Source organism: Colobus angolensis, unplaced genomic scaffold, assembly GCF_000951035.1.
Source record: "Colobus angolensis palliatus isolate OR3802 unplaced genomic scaffold, Cang.pa_1.0 Scaffold216, whole genome shotgun sequence".
Taxonomy (NCBI): Eukaryota; Metazoa; Chordata; class Mammalia; order Primates; family Cercopithecidae; genus Colobus; species Colobus angolensis.
Window position 1 is genome coordinate 480,575 of NW_012115333.1, and position 5,498 is coordinate 486,072.

Sequence of the window (5,498 nt, forward strand, 5' to 3'; positions counted from 1 at the left end):
TTTTTTTTTTTTTTTTTGAGACGGAGTCTTACTCTATGGCCCAGGCTGGACTGCAGCCACACGGTCTCTGCTCACTGCAGCTTCTGCCTTCCAGGTTCAAGCAATTCTCCTGCCTCAGCCTCCCGAGTAGCTGGGACTATAGGCGCCCACTGCCACGCCAGGCTAATTTTTGTATTTTTTGTAGAGATGGGGTTTCACCATGTTGGTCAGGCTGGTATGGAACTCCTGACCTTGTGATCTGCCTGCCTCAGCCTCCCAAAGTGATGGGATTACAGGTGTGAGCCACCGCGCCCGGCCAAGATGTTATTGATTTTATCAATATATACAATTTTATCAATATATACAACACACAGGTCAAGGAAACATATTAAATTATGTGACAAAGTTGCAATCAGCAAAACCCAGACTGTGTGAAACTCTACTGAAAAATAACCCAATTCCTTCAATGAAAAAATTGCAAGGAAAAAATGAGATAAAGAGAACCTTTATTTATTTTTTATTTTTATTTTTTTTCAGAGGGAGATCTCGCTCTGCCACCTAGGCTGGAGTGCAGTGGTATGATATCGGCTCACGGCAGCCTCCCCCCATGCCCCACCGACCCCGGGTTCAAGCAATTCTCCTGCCTCAGGCTCCCAAGTTTCCAAGTAGCTGGAACTACATGTGGCCGCCACCACACCCAGCTAATTTTTGTGATTTTAGTGGAGACGGGGTTTCACCACGTTGGTTGGGTTGGTCTCGAACTCCTGACCTCAAGTGATCTGCCTGCCTGGGCCTCGCAAAATGCTGGGATTACAGACCTGAGCCACTGCGCCCAGCCCCAGGATATGTCACTTTCAAATTAAGGGTTCCTGTGCTGGGCATGGTGGCTCACACCTGTAATCCCAGCACTTTGGGAGGCCAAGGTGGGCGGATCACTTGAGGTCAGGAATTTGAGACCAGCCTGATTAACATGGTGAATCCCCATCTCTACTAAAAATACAAAAAGAGTCTGGGCATGCTGGCTCATGCCAGTAGTCCCAGCACTTTGGGAGGCTGAGGCAGGCAGATCATTTGAGGTCAGGAGTTGAAGACCAGCCTGGCCAACATGATGAAACCCTGTCTTTCTAAAAATACAAAAATTAGCCGGGTGTGTTGGTACTCGTCTGTAATTCCAGCTACTTGGGAGGCTGAGGCAGGAGAATCGCTTGACTCTGGGAGGCGAAGGTTGCAGTGAAATGAGATTCTGCCACTGCACTCCAGACTGGGCAACAGAGTGATACTCAGTGTCAAAAAAAAAAAAAAAAAAAAAAAAATTAGCTGGATGTGGTGGTGTGCACCTGTAGTCCCAGCTACTTGGGAGGCTGAGGCACAAGAATCACTTGAACACGGGAAGTAGACGTTGCAGTAAGCGGAGACCAGGCCACTGCACTCCAGCCTGGGCGACAGACTGAGGCTCTGTATAAAAAAAAGAAAAAAAAAAATGCTGGGCATGGTGGCTTACACTTGTAATCCCAGCACTTTGGGAGGCCGAGGCAGGTGGATCACCTGAGGTCATGAGTTTGAGACCAGCCTGGCCAACATGGTGAACCCTCGTCTCTACTAAAAATACAAAAGTTAGCTGGGCATGCTGACAGGCACCTGTAATCCCAGCTACTTGGGAGGCTGAGGCAGGAGAATCCCTTGACCCCGGGAAACGGTTGTTGCAGTGAGCCGAGATTGAGCCACTGCACTCCAGTCTGGGAGATAAGAGCGAGACTCCGTCTAAATATATATATATATACACACACACACATATACACACACAAACACATGTACACACACATATGTATATGTATATATATATATATATAGACCGAGTGTGGTGGCTCACGCCTGTAATCCCAGGACTTTGAGAGGCCGAGGCAGGTGGATCACCTGAGGTCAGGAGTTCAAGACCAGCCTGAAACCCCATCTCTACTAAAAATACAAAAAGTAGCTGGGCGTGGTGGTGGGCACCTGTAATCCCAGCTGCTCGGGAGGCTGAGGCAGAATTGCTTGAACCCGGGAGGCAGAGGTTGCAGTGAGCTCCAGCCTGGGTGATAGAGTGCGACTTCATCTCAGAAAAAAAAAAGAAAAAAAAATATATATATATATATATATGTATGTATAGAAATACTTGGTATTTGATGATATGAAGGTATCTTCTTGGTATCTGATATGAAGGAATTATTGTTTATGTGTGCTAATATTATAATGATTTTTTAAAAACTAATTCTTACTTTTTAGAGAAATATACTGAAATATTTTCATTATACTAGTCTATTTGTATACATGTTATAAATTCTTCATTAAAAAGTTTTAAAACAATGTTATTGAATTCTCAAGCATCTAATGAAAGTGTACAGATTAGTCTGAAGGAGTAGAACAGGAGGAGCTGGAATTTAAGAAGAGGAAGGTCTGGAACAGTCTCTGTGGGAGAGTGCCAGGGAATGTATGAGACAAATAAAAGGGTTGCTGAGCAGCTGCAAGGGCCAAGTTGAAATTGGACAGCATGAATTTATATTTGTCTACTTGGTTCTCCCTCTAGCAGTTTCTGGGACTTTGGGAGCCAAAAGGAAGAAAGAGGATAATGGAGGCAGGGGTCTCAGAGACAGTAACATTGGAGTGGCTGTTCATGGAGTGTGGGAGAGAAAACTAGTATAACTGGGAGATAATTACTTGATCTGGATGAATTGAGAGGTGGAGTACTTAGGCATCTCAGTGAGGTTAGAGAGCAGGTGATCAGAGATGTAAAAGTTATTTGGAAAAGCCTTACATCAATGTAAGATATCACTGATCAACCAAGAGCCTCCCTGTTCCCCAGTTAGTTTTGTCAAAGGAACTCTGCTAGGCTAGAGGGGCATCATATCAAGGTCCTCTTCCAAGATCCCTTTTAGGTTTTTAGGTTTTAGATGTTTTCAAATGACTCTAGGACAGCTCTTAGCAATGCCTGAGGTTTTAATCAGTAGCTGTATGACCCCAGGCAAGCTATTTTATATTTTGTTCCCTAGTTTCCTCATCTACAAGAAGTTGTGATAATAATACCTACCTCGTAGAGCGTGAGGATTAAATAAAATAATGTGGGTAGAAGTGCCTAGCACAGTGATATTCTATACAGAATACTGTACTCCCTCATCAGGTGAATATAGTCTCCCTTAATCCTGAAGCTGATGCAACTGTGTGGTAAATATGTTACCACTTTATAGAGGAGCAAAACCTGTCAGACTGTCAAGAAAATCCTATTTTCTTTCCTGTTTTTTTTTTTTTTTTTTTTTTGAGGCGGGGTCTTGCTCTGTCACACTGGCTGGAGTGCAGTGGCGCAATCTCTGCTCACTGCAACCTCCGCCTCCCGGGTTCACACCTTTCTCCTGCGTCAGCCTCCCAAGTAGCTGGAACTACAGGTGCCCACCACCACACTCAGCTAATTTTTTTGTATTTTTAGTAGAGACAGGGTTTCATTGTGTTAGCCAGGATGGTCTTGATCTCCTGACCTCGTGATCCGCCCACCTCAGCCTCCCAAAGTGCTGGGATTACAGGCGTGAGCCACTGTGCCCGGCTGAAAATCCTATTTTCTTAATGAAACATTATAAAATTGGATATTGGAGATGTGTCCGCCCCCCTTCAATAAAAAAGTCATCCAACTTTCCTAACACGCTGAGGTAAAAAAAACTTTCAGTGAAGAAAAAGAATAGTAGCAGCAGTAATAATAATAGCAAACACATGTTTACTGGATTTGAGCCTTAGAGGAATGATATGGCCTAGAGATTAAAATGTGAGTCATCTGTATAGGGGTGATATTTGAAGTCACGTACATAATTGAGGGTGTCTGGAAGAGTTATATGAGAAGAGAGCAATCCTAGGACTGAGTCCTAAGGAACTGAATCACTGAATGGCCAGGAAGAAAAAGAGGAGTGTAAAAATGAGTCCCAGGACTCGTGACGCCAAGGCTGCTGCGAGCGGCTATGAAGAGTCGGGGTTGAGGCGGGGTTGAGCCCCAGCTGAGCCGAGGGCTCGCACTCTTCTGGTCTCCCAGGACTGCCCCACCTGAAGAAATGAGTGGTGGATTGGCTCCAAGTAAGAGCACAGTGTATCTATCCAGCTTGCCCTTTTCCCTGACAATGACTTGTAGTGGATATTTTCCAACTATGGCAAAGTTGTAAAGGTTACCATAATGAAACATCAAGATATCAGGAAGAGTAAAGGGGTTACATTTATTGTATTTTTGGATAAAGAATGCACAAAACTGTACCAGGGCAATACACAACAAACAGTTATTTGGTAGAGTGATAAAAGCAAGCGTTGGCTGGTTGCAGTGGCTCATGCCTGTAATCCCAGCACTTTGGGAGGCCGAAGTGGGCGGATCACTTGAGCCCAGGAGTTCAAGACCAGCCTGGCCAACATGGCGAGACTCCATCTCTACTAAAAATACAGAAACTAGTCAGGTGTAGTGGCGCGCCTGTAATCCCAGCTACTAGGGAGGTGAGACAGGAGAATCACTTGAACCTGGAAGGCAGAGGTTGCAGTGAGCGGAGATCACGCCACTGCACTCCAGTCTGGGTGACAGAGCAAGACTCCATCTCAAAAAAAAAAAAAAAAGAAAAGAAAAAAAACAAAAAACAAAACAAAAACAAAAACAAGAGGAAGCATTGCTATTGACAATGGAAGAGCAGCTGTGTTCATCCGAAGGCGAAACTACTTTGATAAATCCAAGTGTTATCAATGTGGGGAAAGTGGACACTTAAGTTATGCCTGTCTGAAAAATATGCTTGGAGAACGTGGGCTTCCAAAGAAGAAAGAAAAAAAGAAAAAAAAAAAGAAAGTTCCTGAATCAGAAGAAATTGAGGAAGAAGAAAGTAAAGATGAAGGGGAGAATCCTGCTCTTGACAGCCTGAGTCAGGCCACAGCATTCCAGCAAGCCAAAATTGAAAAACAAAAAAAACGGAAACTCAGTTCAGGAGGCCCCTCAACATCAGATGATTCAAGATGCCCAAGGATAAAGAAAAGCACATATTTCCGTGATAAGGAAGAAACTCAGTGATTAAAATCTTGCCCTAGCACAGTAATAAAAATTAAGATTTGTTAGTAACCATCTTGATGATCTAATTTTAACAAAAATAAGGAAAGTTAACACTATCATGTTAATACTATTACTGTCATCCCAAGAAAAATGATATATTTTCTCTCCTTCTTTTTGAGATGGAGTTTCGCTCTGTCACCCAGGCTGGAGTGCAGTGGCACGATCCAGGCTTACAGCAGCCTCTGCCTCCTCCCAGGTTCCAGCGATTCTTCTGCCTCAGCCTCCCAGGTAGCTGGGATTACAGGCACACGCCACTACACCCGGCTAATTTTTGTATTTTTAGTAGAGACAGGGTTTCACCATGTTGACCAGGCTGGTCTTGAACTCCTGACCTCAGGTGATCTGCCCACCTCGGCCTCCCAAAGTGCTAGGATTACAGGTGTGAACCACCGCGCCTGGCTGAGAAAAGATTTGGAAGGCCGAG

The 5,498-nt window shown here is 44.4% G+C and overlaps 1 pseudogene; it reads left to right on the forward strand.

Moving 5' to 3' along the window:
- Window positions 1–4,049: 4,049 nt before the first annotated feature.
- On the forward strand, window positions 4,050–5,035 carry LOC105512651 (annotated as a pseudogene).
- Window positions 5,036–5,498: the final 463 nt, after the last annotated feature.